Genomic DNA, 22,514 nt, shown 5'->3' with positions numbered 1-22,514 from the left:
TTTATGGCCGCTCTGACTCAGGAGGCCACGTGGAAGATACACTACCTCTGTAGATATGCATGGTCAAGTATGTTTGTCAGCAGGAAGCAACTGCAGCCAACGCCTCAGCCCAGCGCTTCCCAAGTGGCTTCTTTAACCCCGCACCCATGCCTCTTTAACCCCGCCCCCATGCTTCCTGAACTTCTTGACCTTCAGCAGTCAGAAGGAAGGAGAAGCAGGGGTTAGGAGTATGGTAACAGCCTAGGCTCTTTGGACCCTCCCAGGACTCACATCAAAGTATCAGTTAACTTTCATCCATGTGCTTCCTTGGCACTGCCCTGCTGCTGGGGCTCCCCCATGGCCAGGCCACAGATGTCACCAAGAGAAAGCTCAGCAGACACAGAGCCTGCACATAGACGTAGCAACTCCCCCGATTAATGGCAAAGCACAGTTGCAGGCTGAGGTCACTGCATATCTCCAGGGACTAAGGGACAAACAAGGCAGTGAGGCAGGTCTGAGAGAGAAACAGGATTCCATTTATCCAAGGCACTGAGAAGCTTTTAGAGGCAACACCTATGAAGATGGAGCCTCTAGTAAATAACGGGGTAAATATTCTGGAAGGTTCTGGGTCCATGAGTGTATGGCTGATGCAGGGTCATGGGAGGGAGCCACAGGTTGGCAGGGAAACTCCACGTCTTCTGACAGGCAAGCTCTAGAGCCCCAGGCCTCTCTCTAGCTCTGCAGTCCTGCTGCCCCTGTGCCTTGGCTAACCTCTTATTCCATCCCTCCTGTCCTGGTGTCTGTCTGCTCAGACACTCAGCTTTGACAGAAGCATCCCAGGTCAGGGTCCCGTCCCTTGTGCACGGGTGGAAATCACTGCAGTTGCCCCCTCAAGTATGGCAGCCTACAGGAATACATGTCTCAGCCTGGTGTTTTTCTGCAGGCCCTAAGCCAGGTACAGGGACAAGCGTGCTCTAGTCGCACTGGTCTAAGATCCTAGGAACCTGATCCAGTTCAGGCAAATGACTCTCCTAGGGCAAATGGCCCTAGGCAAGGCCAGACTTACAGCCCTTCTTTCATACAGAAACATACACCAAGTTCTACCCAAATGTCCAAGTCAGCCACTAGCATCTAGGACTGCTGTATCTGATGAGCATACCAGGGAAGTGAAGGCCATAACTGTAATCCACGCATCTTAAGTTTTCAGCAACATTGCCTCAATATTCAGGATTTCTAGAGCCTCCTGACTGCCACATGAGTCAAAGGTCATGCAAATGAACTCTCACAGGGCAAGACCACAGAATAGACAGGTCTATCACTTCCCTTCCCATCCTACGCAAGTACACCATAGCAGACTAAGTAGCCACTATTCTCTAGGAGTGTGTGTGTGTGTGTGTGTGTGTGTGTGTATGTAGAGAGTGGGGGAGAGGGAGGGCAAGAGGGAGGAGGAAGAAGAGGTAGAAGTAGAGGCAGAGAAGTAGAGGCAGAGAAACAGTGATAAAGAGACAAAGAAAAAGAAAGAGAACAACCCAGGAGACTGGGTGGGAACAGACAGAGACCTCTGAAGTAAGAGTTACAGGAGCAGGTGGTAGGCCTGTCTCCCCTCGCTGGAGAAGAGAGCTTACTTCCACACAAGAGCTGAGATCATGGGTTCTCTAGTGTCCCAGAGCGAAATGATGGCTCAGGCAAGTGAGTTATAAACAATTCCCCCATACAGAAGACTGGGAATGGCAGTAGATATTCCTGATAAACTGAAGACACCTCCCACATGACATTAGGGCATGTTTGTACAACCAGACAGTAAGAAGTGTGACTTGAGTAACAGTTTCCATGGGAATTACCCTGGGACTCCCAGGGGATCCCACCTGCTTCAGACATAGAGTAGGTGAAGGTGGTAGGTGCTGGGAACGGAAGCAGACTACTGGCTGAAACTGGACGGTCAGAGGCCTAGGAGCTGTGCACTTGAAGGCTGGCAAAGACAATCAGATCTTTTTCTTTCAGGAAGGAAGGAGTCTGACATACTATGAAAGACTTAAGACTCTGTGAGAGGAATTCAACTACATTGCCTCAGCCCCAAGCATGTGGCAACCAGTTCTGCAGCCACTGGCCCGAGGGCTTCCAAATGGGGGCTTCTGTGGCTACCACGCCTCTCAGCTCCAACACCCAAGGGCAACCTAGAGCTGCCCTAGCCACTTTGGAAGGTGGGAGAGGGTACGGAGAAATGGGTTCAGGAGAGTCAGCCTTCATACCTGCTGAATGGGAAGAGGGCGCAGGCTGGTAAAGGCAGGATGAGAAGGTGGGCTGAAGGGGTTGGGTGGGGCTGCACATATCACCAGAGAAGCTCCTATTGGACCTCATCTCTCTAGTCTCCAGAGATACTGCCCAGACAACCCACTCCCCCAGGTGTTCCAGATTCAATCCCAGGTCAGAGATGACCCCCAAGACAAGTTTAGCCCAGGCCCTAAGTTCAGATTCTATGTCACTATCCAGTTATAGGGAATATGTAAGCATGGGTCTTTTGGACCAGAGCCTGGCATAGCAGCTGTTCTGGCTTGTCCCAGTCACCTAGAGGCTAGATTCAAACCCAGATACCTGAAGCCACCAACCAGGACTCCTTAATACCCTTTCCAAGCATCTCTGCAGGCCAAGATTCTGCCATGCCTCAATAGTATGAACCTATACCTCCATTCCCTACACATCTCTCAAGAGTGACAAATGACTTTGCTTCCCAGCATGGAGTGCAATTACTGTTCCCTATAGGAAGAGGATGGTCTGGTCCCAGGGACCAAAATGAAGCTGAGCCTTGGTAAAGAGGCATGGTGCTCTCGTTCTAAGGGTTTTTCTAATGGCAAGGCCTAAGCAGACTTAGAACACTCACGACATTCTGTTGTACAGCACAAATTCAGTGCAAAGAGCAGATTCAACCTCTCATGACCCATCAGGCTGCGACGTACACTGGGTCACCTGGTGCTGTGAGAATTTCTTCCCCGGGGGAACATAAACAACACCTATCCCCTCTTTATAAGACCCCAAAGACAAATCAAAGTAAGATTTCACCAGAGTTCACCCTGGTGAACCAATAAATTGATTGGGCTTACTAACAGAGTGATGGCAGGGGCTGCTTACAAAAGTCTGCTGGGGTAACCCCAAATCAGCCATATTCCCCAGCATAGAAGATGACATCTCCATGGTTGCAGTTAACTTCCCACAGTCTATACTCTAAAACTTTCCAAGACCACAAGTCCATGCACAAGTAGGGCAGAATTACATGTAACTGTCAAGGAGGTGCAAGAAGGACCAGCCAGAATGTCAGGGGAAACTCCATTGATTTTTTTCCAACGCCTATGAAGAACTATCAATAGAAACAAGCCCACTTCAGGGTATCTATCCTCCAGGCAGTCACACTATTCTGATAAACACAATGGCTATTATGTTGAGCACAATGCTCTACAATGAAGAAGAGCCCTCCCCAGGAGAACCAGCTGCTGGGCAACTCCCCTTCTCCCATAGGAATCTGCCATCGGTGCTTCCCAGAAATATAAAATTGTCACATGTCCAGTCTGGATCCAAGCATGGCACTTAGTATGCAACAGGCCACTAGGAATGGATTACAGGAGATAAGTTCCCAAGAGGGGTTTCAAACCCCTGGAGGTTGATGAGCTTTGTAGATCTCCCAGCAGGTACCTGGTCATCCTGGCGCTCATCATTAGCAACTTGGCACTATAGGCCCATGGTGACTGCTCAGTGTGACACAAATGGGATCCCCACCTGGTCTATGAGCTGGTCCCTCTGGGATGGCAGAGTTGGGGAGTGGGTCTAAATCCTTCAGGAGTGGGGTTCACCTGTATTTCAAACCATAGGTTGGGAGATTCCAGAGTGCTCTGCTGTTCCTGCTGCCTCTTTCCCTCTGGGTACAGTGAATGTGCACCTCCTCATGTGCTGCCTGCACCTCAGCAGGCAGGGCATTCTCTTGAATTAATTATCAGAATAAAATTGGAGCTTAGGGCTCCCTCTCAAGCTTGTCCCTAGAGCTTAGCTGGAAGAAAACAAAGTATACCCCAAGTCAGTTGCCACCCACACAGGGAGCCCAAACACCCTGTCTCTCTTAGCACTGTCACTCCAGTGACTTGTGGCCTAAGATGTGTTGTGAGTGCTCAAGAGCCCGCTTTCCCGGTTTCAGCCAGACTCTGGTAGAGCAGTAGAGGGGACTGGGACACACTTGCTGTCTTCTGCTTCCCACAGACTGCTCCAATGCCCAGAGAGATGTCCACAGGAAAGCGCCTGGCCCGCTGGCCTCCATTCAATTATTCCCTTAATGTGTATATTAACGAGGCGCTGCTGCCTGCCTTGGCACTCCAGCACAGGGCCCAAGACTAATCCTGAGATGGTTTTGGAAAGCTGTTGTTACAACATCATAAACACAGCAATTACAGCTCAGTTTACAACTTCACCAAGGTCAATAAAAGACAGGCTGCAGGCTACCCTACCCTTGAGCATCCCATGATAACCAGTAGGGACCAGAGCCCAGGAGACCCAGGCATCTGACCTGAGGCAGCAGGGTACTTCCTCGGACTTGATGCCATGGTAACAGGACTTTCCTAGAATGCCCTCTTCCTGCTTGCACGTGAATGGTGCTACACAGTACAAGCCATGGACAATGATATTGGGTATAAAGGACAGAGTACCCCACGACCACTCCTCCAGCTGGAAAGTATCAAATGCATCCTGCAATCCAAGTTGCTTCTTTAGAAAACCTAGGCATTTACATAGCCTGTTCAACCCTCACCCTCCATTCCATCCCTAGTCAAATGAGCTCTGGATATGGTTGTCTTCAAGGCCCCTTCTATGCATAGTGCACAGAGATTCCTGGTTGTCCAGGTATCCTGGTATTCTCGCAAGCTAGAGGGGGAGCAGTAGCTTTAAGCAGAGGCAAAAGCTCAGATCCCATCTCCTCAGGTGCACAGCTTCCTCTACCAGGAGACAAAGGCCACAGGCCTGGTGGGTGTAGAAAGGGATGGAGCCTGGAATCCTTCTTTTCCACATTTAAGGTATTCTATCTGGGCAGCCCTCAATGACCATGGTGCAAAGAGATACCAGCCAAGGCCACGTGGCAGAAAAGGCAAAGCCAGTCCTGAGACCACAGTGGAGGTGTGGAGCCAGTGGGTGCTCCCAACATGCATGTGTCAATTCTACACAGCAGCATGGGACAGTGAGAGCAATCAAGTCAATGCTCAATAGAACCACTTCTGTCTTCAGTAAACCCCTTTGTCTTTCAAACATTTCTGGACAACAACGATGCTTAAGCAGGCGATAGCCAGGGCCAAGGCCCAGGAAGCTGCGTGCTTGCAAGGTGATAAAGAGGGCCAACTGTGGACAAGGACATGAGCTGGAGGACCAGGATGGGACAGGGGTAGAGGAATCTGCAAGGGAAGGTTCACTATTCTGTTCACTATTCTGCTGTTTAAAGGTTTGGGTGTTTTGCCTGCATGTGTGGCTGTCCACCACCTGCAGGTCTGTTGCCAGTGGAGGCCGGAAGAGGGCATTGGCTCCCCTGAAATGGAAGCTAGACTTTTTTGAGCTACCATGTGGATGCTTGAAATCAAACCTGGGTTCCCTGGAAGAACAGCGAATGCCCGTTAACCACTGAGCCATCTGAACAGCCTCAGCTGCAAGCTTTCTTCAATCCCTCCATGGTTTCAGGCTATTTGGCTATCAGAGGAAGGCACTGCCTGCTCCACCAGACACCTGCTCCTTGGTAATACAGTGTCCCTGCCAGCTGCCTCTATCTAGTTAACTTAGAACCCTCAACCCTGCACATACAGAGCACATAGAACACTCAGCAAAACCACCGATGTGACTGACAGTTCCTGAAGATGCCAGGCACAGTGAGGCTGTCTCCAGCATTGGCTATCTGTCTGAGAAAGCTGTGCCTGTCAATGAACTAGCCATCATTCCCAACTCTAGCTCTGGTTCTTGCTCCAGGAAGGGACCAGAGCTCCTCTTCTGTTCAGTATGCTTGACAGGTTAGCTGAGGACAGTTCATCCAGTGTCACTTTCTGGCTGTTGGGCAATGGAAGGTGCTGCGGCTCTCCATTTTCGGTGATGGCACCCCATAACCACACAGACAGAAGTTGAAGCAGGTGACTCTGAGCAGGGGACAGTTGGCCCAAGGCAGATTGGGCAGGGCACAGGATCCCAGAAGAGGAAAGGTGAAGGCCACTCTTTGTAGGCAGAGGATAAAGACCCAGACATCTGAAGATCTAGAGCTGGAATGGAAAGGCATCCTGTGGACAGACCACTGACATCCCAGTTGACTCGGCATCCCTCCATCGTGAGGAGTCTTGCCTGGGCCACTATAGAAACAAACCTGACAACATACACCTACAATTGTCTCGCTACTCTCCTCTGCACTGAATGTTACTTCCCAAGCGAGCCTTGGTCCTAAGGACCCCTCAGAGGCCTTGAGGCTAGACACAGTGGGGCCTGTCCTGCTATCCACTGCCCTCCATCCCTCCTCTGCTAGTACAGGTTGCAAGGACAGCACATTTCAGCTTGGCTAGCATCACAACTCCCACTGTAGCTGAGGCACCTACCACTCTGAAGCCTCAGTTTCCCTGCTGATGCTGTGAGGAGGAAGGCCAGCCCACTCACCTGGGAGCCTGTGGCATAGGTGTAGCTTGGACTCTGGGGCCCAGCACTCAGGCTTGACATGGCTAAGAGGCAGCAGCAGCACCCAGTCTCCTGTATTTTCCAGGCCTCTGTGCTAAGCTGCATAGAAGGGGTGCTGGCAGTGTCCTGCCCAGCTCTAGACCAGTATGCCATGTTACTCCATATTGGATAAGCATAGGGAGGAAGGTGGGGGTAGCAGCCTTGGGGTCCCAGGTCACAGCCAAATCTCACTTCTGCTCCTACTCTGGTTCAATGCTGCCGTGCTGTCTGCCTCCAGGGAGACAGAGCACATGATAGGAATGTCTCACGTTCAAGGTTGAGACAAGGGGGTTAGGGAAACCACTGGTACCCCTGCAGGGGATGTTCAGAGCCAGGTAACTGTCCAGCCTGTGTCCCGTTTCTGGAGACACACCTGCTCACATATTCTTCTGCTAGTAAGATGGCCTCTGTACCTGGAGCCAACAGCTGCTCATCACAAGTGGTTAGGGGCCAGCAACTGAAAAGCTGCCTTCAGGGCATTAAACCTGCTGCAAGCCCTGTTTGAGGAGTTCACACATGTTTCTTCACATGTTCCTGGTGGCATGGATGCTTAGTCGGTAGAAAAACCTAATCTTCCATCCCCCATGTGTCTTGCAGAAACAGAATCTGCAGGACCATTGCTTGGGAAGAGAGGTCAGATGGCTCTGCTCACAGTGAGGAACCCTGCAGTCTCCTTGGAAAAGGACTTCCACCAAGGTGCAAGAGCAAGCCTATGAGAAATAGGGTTATCAACCACAGGCTCATGCAGCTATGAGCCCAGTGACAGAGAACTATAAAAAAGAAAAACACTGAATCTAGACACAGACCTTATACTTTTCACAGAGTAATTCAAAGTGCCTAAGAAACCTAAATATAAAACACATTTATGTGAAACTTCCAGAAGCAACACAGGAAGGAAAAAAACTATGCAAGATCGGATTTGGTGACAAGATTTTAGATAAAACACCAAATTCAAAATCCTTGAAAGAAGAAAATGTGACAAATTAGACTTTGCTAACACAGAAACATCTGCTCTGCAGAGATGCTGCAAGGAGGACTGAAAAGACCAGCAGAGACAGGGGGATGATATCTGCAAGCCACGAAGCTGATGATGATGACACGGGTCCAAGACATCTCGAGAAAGTCTTTAAAGTGCCAGAGTGAGAGAGGGATCAAAGACAGCAGACAAAGACTGCGACACCTCTCCCCAAGTGGCAAACAAGCTACCAGGAAACATCCAACCCCTACACACCGATGACAATGGAAAAATGCCAACTCCTCCCCAAATACCAAGTGCCAGCCAGGGTGTGGGGCAAAGGAGTCCTCAGGCATAGCTTCTGGCAACCCAGAGTGGTGCAGCCACTTGGAAGAAGGTTGGCAGCTTTGTCAAAGCAAGATTCTCCCACCTGATGAGGCCACACCCCTAGAGACTTAGCCAATTGATATGGAAAGTTCTCTCTATCTCTGTGCAAATGTGTGTGTGCACACACACTGCATATAAGCATTTAGAGCAGAGCTACCCATCATTTCTCACACTGGAACCAGGGAGATGGATCTCAGGCAGTGTGCATAAAAACCCTGAGGCTTAGTCCTCTTGAGGACTACTGTTTAATAGTGAAAGGGGCAGACCCACAGGAGGGCACAGGGGAGAGTCATGAGTGTCTATCTCTAAGTGGGGAAAGCCACAGACCACAGGAGTCTAACTGTATGATGTTCCTCAAAGGGTACAACCACAGAAAAGGCCAAGCAAAGAGTGACCAACCACCAGCTTGGGGGACAGAAGGACAGAGGAAAACATGGGATCCTCTGTGGGTGGAGACTGGGAGGCTCTGGCACAGCAGTGCAATAGGGATGCACAGCACTGCAGATGTGGCCACACTGCATCATTTAGGAGGCTGAGGAGGAGGGTAGGACTCAGGTGGTGCACAGAGCCACTTCTGTGGTGAGGCAGACAACTTTGGAAGCCGGCAGAGCCTGTGAGACTGAGGGCAAATGAGCTGGCTCCAAGCACAGTGCTCTGGGTAATAGAGCTGTTTCCATGGGGACCCACTATTGGTCTGACACCCCTGTGTGTGCATACTTGAAGGAAGACACGATTGGGTAAGCGGGTGGCAGTGGTGGGAGGCAGCCTTCTGCACAGGAGTGGGAGGTAGCAGATAGGCAAGAGGAAGGGAAATGGCAGTCCTGGTGGTGACAGGCTAGAATCAGCGTGGCCAGTGTGTGGTCATATTCGTGTGATATGGATACAGACAGTACACACACATGTATACATATGGGGTCCTTCTTGTGGCAGCTAGGAGGGCTGAGAGACTATGATGCTCTACCAGCAATAAATTGGCTCTTGACCCACTGGTTCTAACATCACTTAACAAAGGAACCTGGTCTTTGTGTGTAGGAAAAGACCAGGAGAAATGGAAGAGAAACTCAGAGACCTGGTCTTGTCCCCAAAGTAAAGAAATGTTCAGGAGACAGCGGAATTGCAGGGAATGTGTCAAGAGCCACAGGATAGACTTCCAAGACCAAAGCTAATGAAGAAAATAGTTATAACTGGGTTATAACTGAGAGATCTAAGATGCATGGTGTCACACTGCTCTGTGGAAGTCAACCAATCAACATAAGGACAGGATAAAATCTTCTGTGGAGAAATCCATACCCTCTGTGGACACTCACCCTCACCAGCCCAGCATCACCATCAGTGCGACTGTGTGTGTCGACTTCCTCACAAAGAGCAACAGTCCCCAGAGAAGCTGGGGAAACAGAATCTCAGGCAGGAAGTCATGTCAAGTAACTCATACTGACGGCGGAAACAGACTGAATGTGGGACCAACCTTCTTCTTGTCAAAACCCTGGAACCCGACTCCGACCACAGCAGAGAACACTCGATGCAGATTGACCATGGGAGACTTGACCAGAGCTCTGACAGGCACAGCTAACAATGAATTGTCAAGGTCACGGCCTTCAGGATGTCTTGGGGGCTCACAGTTTCCAGGAGCCAATGGGCCAGGATGGTGAAACACTGTGTGGTGGTCTCAGTGGCATGCAAACTCACAAGGACACCAGATAAAAAGAATGAGGACTCAGGATTCAGAGACTTACAACATGCTGGTGTTCCTTCCACGGTAAATAAATGTGCCACACCAAGGTCAGGGCATTGCACTGTTGACTACTGTACTAGCCAGGGAATCAGTATGGGGCACATGGGAATTTTTGAACTATCTCTACAATCTCTCTGTAAACCTCAAACTTTTCCAAAGAAGGAATTAGCTCTGTGGAAAAATCCATGAAGACATGAGGGATGATGGCCTCTGTGGTGCACATGCTGGGGAGCTCAGTGGATGCCTTGTGGGGCCTGCGCCAGCATCCGATGCGGTTAAATGGGGCGTGCATGGGCCCGCTGGCCTGTTCCTTCCTCACACCTGTCTCTGGCTTTCCAGGAAATATGCTGAGCCCTGGGAATTTCACATCAGCTTTGTGCTTAGCAACCAACGGCCCATTTCCCTTCTCCTAGGCATCAGGAGTCCTGGCTGAGGTATCGCTGCTCAAAAGGTAGGGCCAATTCTACCCATAGTCATGGGTTGTTGCCCATGGCTAGCATATATCAATGCCTTTGTAGCTCCATGCAACAGGCAGCCAAGTAATGAGGTTTTGTAAAACACACACACACACACACACACACACACACACACATAAATGAAAAACAAGAAACCTTCCCTGTACTACCTGAGCTTCTTTCAAGGTCAAAGGTGACAGCTGCAGTTTGAGCTCCACGTGGCCACCCCACATAGCTTCCAGAGCATGTTTCCATGGAGCTAGGCTCACCTTCTGCTGTGGTAATTAGGGAGACACTGGGAGGGCAGTCTGGAGATGAGACCTTCTGTTAATGAGCAGAGAGGGCTGCCGTACTCAGAGGGTTTGTCTGCACCTGTTGCTAGGGTGAAGTAAGGCAGCCAGCCTCCAGCTTAGACCATTGGTCACTCTCCAGCTTCAGACATATCAGCCCAGACGCTGCCCACGTCAGCCTGGGGATGGCCAGGTAAGTCACAGGATCGAGCCAGCAGTGTCCTATAGATAAACCATCCTCTAGATCAGTGGTTCTCAACCTGTGGGTCACGACCCCTCTGGGAGTGGAACAATCCTTGCACAGGAATTGCATGTTGTATACTTGTATATCAAATATTTACATTACGATTCATAACAGTAATAAAATTACAGATATGATGTAGCAATGAAATAATTTCATAGTTGGGGGTCACCACAACATGAGGGTCACAGCAATAAGAAGGTTGAGAACCACTGCTCTAGATAGCCACAGCTGCAGATGGCCACAGCCACAGCCACAGTCTAACAGCCACAGCCTAACAGCCACAGCCTAACAGCCACAGCCTAACAGCCACAGCCATAGCCTAACAGCCACAGCCACAGCCACAGCTTAACAGCCACAGCCTAACAGCCACAGCCACAGCTTAACAGCCACAGCCTAACAGCCACAGCCTAACAGCCACAGCCACAGTCTAACAGCCACAGCCTAACAGCCACAGCCTAACAGCCACAGCCTAACAGCCACAGCCACAGCCTAACAGCCACAGCCACAGTCTAACAGCCACAGCCTAACAGCCACAGCCACAGCCTAACAGCCACAGCTTAACAGCCACAGCCTAACAGCCACAGCCACAGCCTAACAACCACAGCCACAGCTTAACAGCCACAGCTTAACAGCCACAGCCTAACAGCCACAGCCACAGCTTAACAGCCACAGCTTAACAGCCACAGCCTAACAGCCACAGCCTAACAGCCACAGCCACAGCCTAACAGCCACAGCCTAAAAGCCACAGCCTAAAAGCCACAACCTAACAGCCACAGCCACAGCCACAGCCACAGTCTCACAGCATCAAGCTCTGATTAGACTCCTGGAATTTTCTTACCAAGGCCTCAGCCTCAGCCTGCCTGGCTCAGTGTCAGCACAACACCCCATTGTGCCTGGGATAGGTGTGTTCTGTTCTACAAGTGCTCATGGGTTGGAAACTGGTTCCCAATGTGGTAGTTTTGAAGCAGAGATGGGAAGTGGTTAGGTCATGGGGGAGAGACCCCTTGAAGGGGGACTGAGGCAGTTTTCATGGAACTCCACAGCTACTGTACACAAAAGTGAGTTGATACAGACGAGGGGGTGGGGCCTCTGATCCCTCTCGGGGTTCCATGTGCCACTGTAAGATCTATTGCATGTGTTTCCACCACGATGTAATGCCATGAGGGTCATCAGAGGACAGTTGTCTTTGTATTTTCAGTCTTTAGGATTGTGAGATCAATCAGCTAGGCCCTTTTGGACACACACTGGATCTCAGAGATTTTGTGTTAGTAACAGACCCTGGATGAACACACCCATTTCATGCACACTCCCCTCATTCCTGATGTCCATCAAAGACCTTCTTCACCCAGCTTATAGCCACCCAGGGTCTTCTCAGGGTGTAGGTACTCTCTCATCCTGTAAGCCCCACTTGTCACTAGATTAGGTTAAGTCCCACATCTTGCAGAGTGGTGATCAGAGCCTTCCTTACTCTCTCTTTAACAAGAGTTCTATGATGATCAACGTGATTGGACATTAGTAAGCTGTACCCGATGGGCCTCTGAGGAGATTTCCAGAGACCACTGACATGTGAGTTAGCATCTGGGATAGAGACTGTCTGATAGACTGAGGACCTAGGAGACACAAGAGTGGAAAACCAGGGTAGCCAGCAAAGGGCCTGCATATGTCACCATTGTCTGTGGACATCAGACTCTGGCTTCTTTAGTTCTTGAGCATGGACTCAACAATTCTTGGGAGGGTGAAGCCTTCCATCCTTGGAAGCTATAGCGTTTTCTGGGGTTTACAGCTTCTTGGACAAAGCAACTGCAAAGTTCTTTTGAATCTTCTTCAGACAGCCATGTGGGACTGTCACTTCAATCATTGAAGTTAATCCAATGATTCCCATCACCTTGTGGGGTGTTCCTTTAGTGAATCAAAAATAATACAAGTGTGAACAGAAAAGTGACAGGACCCGCCATGGTAGATGTCCGGGTCTTAACCCCATGTGCAGGCTGCCAGTCACTGCAGCCAAGAATTTTGTCATTTCTGGACTAGTAAGATATGAAGATGGTAGGAGAGGCCATTTGAGCAGTGGGGCTTCTGAATTTTCTAATCCTAAAAGGCATCATCATTTTGTTTCAATGTTATCCCATCACACAGGTGGATATGATAACCAGACTCAGGGATCACTGCTCTCAGCAGCTGTCATCAATGGAAGATACAAACTACAAGGTGAAAGATGCATGGATGGGTGGGTGGGAAAATGGATAGATGGACATACAGATAGAAAGATGGACAGTTGAATGAGTAGATGGATGGGTGGACAGATGGTTGAGTGGATGATGGATGGATAAATGAATGGGTGGATGGGTAGTAGATAGCTGGGATAGCAGATTGATGGATAGGTGAGTAGGTAGTGGATGTGTGGGTAAGGGATGGATCGATGGATAGGAAGGATGGATGGGTTGATGGCCCAGTAAATAGGTTGATGGATGGATGTGAGGATAGATGAACAGGAGGATGGGAAGATGAATGGATAGATGCATGGATGAGTGGGTACCGATAGAAGAAAGATAGATACACAATGGGTGGATGAATGTGTTAGTTGGTGTGTAGGTAAATGGAAGAATGAGAGACTCAATAAGTAAATATGGATGGTAAATGTGTGAATAGGTAGCAGATATCTGGGTAAGTGAATGAATCCGTGGAAAATGGATAGATGGATAAGTGGATAGATTTATATAATTCAGTAGGTATACGGAAAGGATAAGTAGATAAAGAGGAAAGCTTTCCAAGGGCTTTTGGGTATTCTAAGACACAGATGGAAGAATGACTCTGCCAGTGGATGAAAGGATGGACAGACTGACCACAAAACACGTAAGCATAGAGGCCATTCTGCATTCACCTCTGTACTTCCTGAAGTTGGACCTAACATGTGTAAGTGCCCCTGAAATAGAAGCTGAATAAAGAACCCTATGTGGGAACAGGATTCTATTCCTGCTGAATCCAAAACACCCATGGGATCGAAACTTGCCCCTATGGACCAAGCAGGCATCCCTTGCAAGCTCGGGGGCACACACACCGTGGAGCTGAGAACACTCAGCAGAAAGCAAGCACAGGCTTTGCAACTCACATTTGGAAATCAAATTAAATTGTTCTCAGCAAAAAAAATAACAAAAACAGGGGACTAAGGGAAAGTGTTCCCTTCCCTGAGGAGGCGGCTGCTGCAGAGCTAACTGATCACAAACCACCTCCCAGATTCCATGAGGAGCAGAAGTCCAACTCCAAACTGGGCCATTTTGAGATAATGAAGTCAAAATATGTGCATTGATTTGCATACATGTGGGAAGGAAAGGAAAGCTCCAGGCAAGACAGAGCTATGATGAGGTGGGGCTCACGGAGCCACAGGGATGGGGCCTGGAACCGCATAGAGAAGATGTCGGGGCTGTGGAACACAGGAGAACACGTGAGATCCCCAGAAAGACTGACAAGGTGTGAACAAGCACTGACCTGGGAACTTCCGGAAGCGAGAGCAGAGATGGGTTGTGTACCCACGAACCGGCGAAGACACCTAGATGCAGCTCATCGCTGCCTACTCCTCGAAGCCCAGGGCCACCCATCAAAGAGGAAAAAGAAAAACTACCCTGTTTCCCAGTGGTTGGGGCATGGCTCAGCTGGAGGCCCTTCCCAGATGGCCTGTCCTCCGCAGAGCATACTGGATAAAGGAGCAATTGTAATTTCACCCAAACAGCTCACTCCTTCCAGCATTCCCTAAAGCCTAGACTGGAATCTTCAGAGGCACCAACAACCCAGATCACCTCCTGCCCAGCATGCAGTTCATTCTCCTAGTAAGAAGCTGGGGCCTAGGGTTCCCTGCACGAAACAGTGAGAAGGGTAGAGGGTGGAGATTCAGGCCAACTTGACATAGAACAAACGTGGTAGAGTCCAGTGGTATGTGGTATGGAGCCTGGAGGGCTGGTCTGGATCTATTTAGACAAAAGTTCTAGAACCTTTCTCCCATTTACCCCATGCTTGGCTCCAGTGAAAATTGGCTTATGTGTAGGCCAAAATCCAAACTACTGCATGTAGCCTGGTGACAAATTCGAGAGAGAAGGAACACCTGTGCAAATGTTAGCAAAGGCAGGTGTGACCTGGAGATAGGAAGGGACAGAATCACAGACCTTGACTTTCTTCCTCCTTTTGACCCTGACCTCAAGTATGGAGTTACCTCAGCTCCTTCCTACAGGTGTTAAACATCCCCTTATAGCACCTCCATGAGCAAGGCGGTAGCCTGGATCCTGGACCAGTGGCACAGCTGGCAATCCCTGGTTACATCTATAAAAAGAAGAGAATACACTGCCGTCTCAGAGGTCCATGTTCTTAAAAATACGCAAAGAGCTGACACTTTTACCCTAGGTTAGTCAGTGCAGGCTATGGAGGTGGAGTGGGGGGTCAAAGCAGAAAGAAGTGAAGGAGATAGAGATAATCAGAGGCCCCTTTCTAGCCACCCAATGCTCTATACTAGCCATCTGCTTATTCCTTGATGGCCAGGTCTTTGGGACACCCTGCAGAGCAGGAAGAACACTCCCACAAGGGCTTCCCAGCTTCCATGAGGGTGTTGGGCTACCAGATTAGGAATGATGAACATTAAGCCCTGCCAGCCTGTTCCTTGACTCAGGCACAGCTTCCCAGGCCAACTTTATGAGCAACTAAATCCTACGCTCATTCCAATAAAGCATTTATGAGGTCTCTTGTTTCAAAACTGTGTACACAGCCTGTTTCTAGCTCATCCATCCCTCAAGGGTAATGATGACGTCTTGAATAAGCTGTGTATGCATAGATGGTGTCTGCCTGCACAGGTGTATTTCAATCCTGGAAAGACAGCTCTGTACTCGTGGAAGGCCTACAAGGGATAAGAATCCAACAGAAAGGCATCTAGAGACCACGCTCATCCTCCAGTTTCCATGGATGGACACACCAGGCCTGGTGGGTCCATCAGCCCTGAGAGAAGTTGTGCTTCTCCTAAGATATGTCCAGTGCTGCTTCCCTCTGCACACAACTTGGTGGTTCACCAGGTAACAGGATACTCTTCAGATGTTGCTTCTGTTGTTTGCCCGCTGCCATCGATGGCCTTGCTGAGAAGTAGGTAGAGGTCACAGCACTGGATAAGGCTCTGAATATGGATGGATGATGGAGGGCCCACAAAGGTTGCTCACCAGGGGGCATTCGTGAAGATGCAATGGACCCATGGAGACCTGCACCTCCAAGCATGCTCTGAGATGGAGGAGGCCCAGACCCTCTGTAGGCCCTGTAGGCACACAGCTGAGTGCTCCTAGACAAGTCACTGTAGCCCAAATCCAAGTCCCCAGGCTCCCATGAAACATCCTCAGAATCCGTAGCTACTTTAGGTATTCTGTGAGCTTGCTTCGCACTGAAGTTTTGTGTTTGACTCACCAGTCACTGGGCCAACATGAGGGTGACAGTGGCAGGTCACAGAGCTGAAAGAACCTGTGAGAAACCTCCCTCTCCATTGTGTGTTGCACCTCTTACAGAAAGCGGCCATAGTTGGGGGCCTGTGGGACAGAGCATGTCCTTCCCTCATCAATCTGAAGTTCCTGAATTCACAATGAGCTTCTCCAGACTTAGGCCAAGGTGACGGGTCTGGCTCTTTTAGGAAAGTCCAAGAAAAAAAAATTGTGTCCTGCGTTTCCCAGCTCCAAGAGACACACAAGGGCTGCTGCTTCCTCACCCAACTCCCTCCTTGCCTGTCCTGTATTTTTTCCTCTTTGATCTTTCCCACATCCCTTTGACAATGAACCCATGACTGAACTTAAGACCACCCATATAATCCCCCCCTCAAAAGTCACTCTGCAAAGTCCCTGACACAAGGTGTGGTGGTTTGAATATGCTTGGTCCATGGGAATTAAAACTATTAGGAGGCATAGCCTTGTTGGAAGAAGTATGTCACTGTGAATATAGGCTGTGGAGGTCTCTTCCTATGATCAGGCTCCACCCAGGGCAGAAGACAGTCTCTCCTGGTTGCCTTCCAATCAAGATGCAGAACTCTCAGCTCCTTCTCCAGTACCATGTCTGCCTGCATGCTGGAATGTTTCCAGCTATGATAATAATGGACTAAACCTCTGAACCTGTAAGCCAGCCCCAATTAAATGTCCCTTATGAGAGTTGCCTTGGCCATGGTGTCTCTTCATAGCAATGGAAACCATACCTAAGACACCAGGTGAGACCACAACCAAATGAGATCAGGAGTAAATGTAGGTTTATTATTCAAGGTACTGTACAATTTGGCTGACCATACTATGGATCTACAGGAAGAGCCAGGGAGTGACCACAGCAAGCAAAACTTGTATAATGTCATAACTTTTGTTTCTTGCCCAAAAGTAAACAGCTACTTTAGTACAGATGAGGAAGAGATGCGGGTGTCTCCAGGATGTCAGACATCCATGGATGCTCCCTGCCAAACAAGGTGCTCCTCTCCTGCTTGAACCAGAGGACTTGGAGTTCCTTCTGCCCTTCATGGAGCGTTCTAATTCTGCTACCCTGACCTTTAGCTCCCTGTTCCTGGATCTACATGCAGGCCTACTTTGGCTGCACTTCCACCAGACTCTGAGCAAGCACATGGACAGGAGAAAGATCTGGATTCTCTACCAGGACACATACATCCCCTCAACGCTGGAATACCAGCATGTGTGCCACCCAAGTGCAGTGCCTGCAGGGGCCTTTCCCAGGTCACCTGGCAATGGGAGTGGCCCAAGCACCCAGGGACAATGTAGAACGCCCAGGTATTTTTACACAACAAATAAGCATTCCTGAAAACTGTGTGTTGTTAAGGTCTACGTATAAAGTGTCACATCCAGGCTCATGTGTTGGAATACTCTAGCTACTGTGTTGTTTGGAAAGGCTGTGGAATGCTGATGAGCTGAAGCCTTCCTAGAAGAAGTGGCTCATAGAGGGCCATAGTTTCTGTTCACACTGCTTTCAGAGTGCAGATGTCATAGGACCACCTAGCCTTGCTGTCACCAAACCTTCCCTGCCTACCACCATGCATTTCTCGCCATGGTAGACTGTATCACTCTGGAACTGTGAGCCAAAAGAAACCATTCCCCGCATAAGTTTAATAATAGAGTAGTCTATTACAGGAGAAGAAACAGATGCCCATCACAGATGAGGAGAAGGGTATGCTAACAAAATTGTAATGACAGTGCTGACCTTTGTGCCAGGGCCAGCAGCCCTTTCTACTTGCTCTGCTCTCTGCCTGGGACAACAGTATACTCTTTCTATACATGCCTGCCCATGATGCTCTTAAGCAGCTCCAGTTCTCCATGCCCAGTGACCCAGTGACTCCCAGCTACCTGTCCGCCTGTCCCAGGCCTGTCTCTAGGATCCAAATGATGAATGGAGAGGAGGTTTGCAGGACTGAGGCAGGCCTGCCCTGAGCTCAAGCTCCAATCCCAGCAATGTCTCCTAGGGTGTCCTGCAGGAGCAAAGCATCCCAGGAGCAGCTGCGGGGACTGTCCTTTGCAATAAAAGGCATATCACTGCATGACTAACAGGATTTATTTATAACTGCATTGAGTAAACCAGAAAGGGACACGAATACCTTTAGAGACAGTCATGGAAGCCACTTATGAGGTCAGCAAGACCACTGAAGCACAGCCAATGGAGATAAGCAGAGGCATCTGCCCTCATCAGTGCCTGCAGGCATTCTTGCAGGCAGGCATGCCATCCTATTCTCCTCCTACCACAAGTCAAACCAAAGTAATTTCCATGTTTGCCATCAGCCATAGGGTACAGTGTGAAGACCTGCCAGCTCCAGGATCTAATCTCCATCTTCCTTGAGGCAGCTCTGTCACCTGGGGAAAACACACACACACACATACATACACACACATACACACACATCACGCATACACATAAACATATACATACACACACATACACACAGACACACATACACACATATACACACAGACACACACATACACAGACACACATACATGCACACACACATGCACACACACAGACACACATATATGCACACACACGCTCACACTCACAGACACACATACACGCACAGATACACACACAGATACACATACATGCACACAGACATATACATACATACACACATACATACACAGACACACATACACACACATACACTCACATACACACATGTCCACCCCATGCAACTCAGCCTGGCTTGAGAAGCAGCAGGGCCTCCAAATGCAGGGACCATCTAGGAGACACATGTTTTTTTAATCCAAACTTCCCAGAATCGCGTTGGTGGTTTTGCTCGTAAGCCAGAAGATGAATATTTAAAATTCTGTGATTCCCCCAGGTTAGGGAGGCATCCATGTATCTTTTCTACAAAGATACGCCTTCACCCACGGGGTACTCATCTACATACAGTGCCTGTCATCTCCATGAGGCTATCCCTTCACTCATACAGAATATAGGGGGTCCATGTACATCCCCTGCCTTCCCCATGATCTCCTGTGGCCTGTCATGGTAACCATAGGATCCCACATTCCCATATCTGCCACATCCCACACACTGCGCATCTACAGGCACTGAGGCCTCAGGTAAATACTAGTTCACTCAGCTCTGCTCAAGAGGTAGTACTTGTTCCCACAAAGACAAAGTCAGCCCAGTCCTGGATGGCTGGTGAACACACAGAGCATGCAGGATCTCAGGCACGTTCGCCTAAAGCATATCTACAACAGAGAGGTCTCGTGTAACACAGGGGCAGAGGAAATCTGTTATCCAGATAGAAGCTCAGGCTTCCATCTCTACAGATTCTCCTTGGCATGGGTGAGGGACCAGAGGCCATTGTTTCCTGCCCTGGAAGCCTCTGTTCTGCCCAGGACTCAGTAGGTGCCAGTTTTGAAAACTATGTTCTCCAGCAAATGGGGCCAAATGTGTCTCCTCAATACAGTTGGTTCTGGAGAATGCATAACTGTATGCAGACATGTATCAATGCACACATGTATCCCAACACCTGTGTCAGTGTGTTGAAAGCAAGCAAATCTAGCAATGGGTCAAACGCTGTGGACTTCTTCCATGAGGTCATTGTATGGGGCAGGCACATGTGGGGGATGCTACTTTCCCCATGACTGTGTTCTCATTAAGAATTTGTAAGTGTGGAAGAGCGATTTTAAGAGCCAGTGGGCTGAGAATTAGGTTGTAAGATAGTGTCTTCTACATTTGATAGGGAAGTTGCAATGTTGAAATCTCAACACAACTTAACATGACAATGTAGATGTGAGAAATCTCTCAAGGCCCCACCCCTAGATGAACAGTGTAGGCAAATAATGGCTGCTAGGAGGGAAATCAATTTTCTCCAGGGATAAGCAATCAACCCTAAATACATACTCATCTGAGCAAAACTAAATGGGCCCAGCGGGTTGTATTCATGTATACATACATATATATTTACGCATAACAATAATAAAAGAAAAGGTCATGAATCTGAGAGAGAATGGGGGCACTCGAGGATTTCAGGCGTAGAAATGATATAAAGTATTCACATATGAAATCCTCAAAAATAACATTCAAAAGATTTTCATAGTGGAAATGTGGGGATGATTGATAGATCTGGTTGCGTAAGGCCACTATATTACTTTGAGCTCATTTTGGCCACCCTCTGTTCATTGACATGGCTACAAGAGCTAACGAGGCACTCCTAAGTCTTGGAGTGCATAGATCAGGGCCCTCAGCCTGTGCACCTGAAAACAACAGAAGATGCTGTATCTAGGAGAAGCTCTCAGGTCAGGCAGAAGAGATGGACAGGAGGCCTGTCAGTCAGAGATGCAAACAGGGACTGGCAGACACAGGGGATGGTCTGTGCCTGTTCGGTAACAGCTGCTTGAGATCTGTACCAACAGCCTGTTGCACACACAGATTGGGATGTGGCCACCCAATACTGCAGGATACTGGCAAAACTGCAGGTGTCCTCCTGTGAACGGGGCACACACTGGAACCACCAGTACTGGCTGGAAGGCAGCGTGCAATTTAATCCCCTTCAAGTTTCCCAAGATTTACACAGACTGTAAAACATGATTGGCCTGCCGTGAATTTTATACTCTTGCTTTTGATTACACATTAAGATGCAAATAAGCAACAATATGCTCATGTGAGAGTGCACTGTAAGTCAAGCCTGTTTTCGGCCCGGGGATTTGTTCCCATAAAGATTACAAATCGTTAGTGCAAGGGGCAAACAGATGCCTGATGCTCAGCTGGCCTGGCCTCGGCAGCAGGAGGAGGCAAGCAGCCTCTTCCACAAGGCATGGGGCTGCCTCCTGCCTTCACCTCACCTTGGTCGCCAGCACGGGCAGTTCCCATAGCACCCCACCCCCACACACACACACACAGAAACAAATAAATACAAACCATGCCTGACCGCTGGATCAGTGTCAAATGTGGCTCCCTATAAAGGACTATAAGTCACACAATAGGAATGGGACTGGCTAGGTTCTAAGGATGCTCAGACCTTCTACTTCCCAGGACAGGGTGTTGAAGAGTCCCCACAATAGACCCAAGGACTTAAGACCCTCTCACCATGGCTAGGTGTTGACAGCACAGCCACCTTTCAAAGCCTGGACAGCTCCAGCAAATGGTAGAAAGCTGGATGCCAGAGTTCCCTGGGCTGCCCCACGATCCAGCCCCACCCCAAATTCACTATGGGAAGAAGGAAACGCTTTTAAGTGGAATAATTGATGCACAGAGATGTCTGAAGCCAGACAGGTGGCCTGATTTCCACAGTAGCTTCTGATACCCAGCCTCCCCATTTCTCATCAGTCTAGCAGCCCAAGATAGGTAAGTACCTTGACTTCAAACCTTAGAGGCTCTTGAGATGGTAAACTTTGGAATCTTAGCCCCATGGCCTATGTAGTGCCCAATGGTACCAGGGAAGATGTATCTCAGGATAGATTCCGGCGCTGGCACCTACTCCCTCTTGTATATGGTCCTCACTCAGCCACCATGAGGTTTTTCAACTGGGTAGGCCAACCCGGGCGAGAGCCTGGCTCGTCCCACTCCTCCCTGGATCTATATAAGAAGCCACCTGTTCATATTTTCCCTTCGCTGCTCTTGGTCTACGTTGCTAGAATGCAGTGTTCAGGAGTGTGACCATTCCACACATCCACCCATCTATAGCCTGCAAACAGCAGGGGCTATATAGAGGCCACTCTACCCATTAGCTGGTTTACACACAGGGGCAGCCTCCAACGTCCTATGCCCAATGTCTTGATCCACATATACCATGTCTCACACACACAGAGGCTCACTCCACATGTCCTGTATCTTGTGTACAGAGGCCTGCTCCATCTGCCCAGTGGCAGCAGCCATAGGAAGTGGGTATGACAAAGAAAGGTGGCCCCAGAGCTGAGTGTCAGGACATTCAGAGCAGACAGTACAGACAAGCCAGAGTGATCCACAGCTCAAAGAGCAGAGACTGAGCAAGGAAGGTCAAGAGCTGTGCAAGAAAGGTCGGATGAGACTCCACACAGAGGCAGGCCAGGCCTGACCTTCCTCTTTACAACCTGTGAGTCCTGACCCTACCCACAAAGTGGGGACCCTGAACCAAGTTTACATATTGCCTTTCACATGAATAAACAGGGGATCCACACCCCCCGAGTAAGTGTTGATGGCTCAGCAAAGGCAGCCAAGTGGTCTCTGATCAACACAAAGACAGGATGGCAGCCTTTCTCCTACACAAGATCTTTGTGGATTCTGGAAAAGACCCTCGACAGGAGGGAACATGAGCTAC

At 49.3% G+C, this 22,514-nt stretch overlaps 1 protein-coding gene and 1 long non-coding RNA gene across 3 annotated transcripts in view; one reads left to right on the top strand and one right to left on the bottom strand.

Annotated features, from left to right (window-relative positions):
* The window catches only part of Tafa5 (TAFA chemokine like family member 5), a 224,096-nt gene that overhangs the window by 90,899 nt on the left and 110,683 nt on the right, over positions 1-22,514 (bottom strand). The gene's annotated exons all lie outside the window — the stretch shown is intronic.
* LOC116077587 lies at positions 11,542-12,940 on the top strand. The gene is made up of 3 exons (XR_004113277.1): positions 11,542-11,652; positions 12,234-12,316; positions 12,887-12,940. It is a non-coding gene; the product is annotated as an uncharacterized LOC116077587 (long non-coding RNA).

This window comes from Mastomys coucha, unplaced genomic scaffold, assembly GCF_008632895.1.
Source record: "Mastomys coucha isolate ucsf_1 unplaced genomic scaffold, UCSF_Mcou_1 pScaffold11, whole genome shotgun sequence".
NCBI lineage: Eukaryota > Metazoa > Chordata > Mammalia > Rodentia > Muridae > Mastomys > Mastomys coucha.
This window is presented reverse-complemented; position numbering and strand designations above follow the sequence as displayed.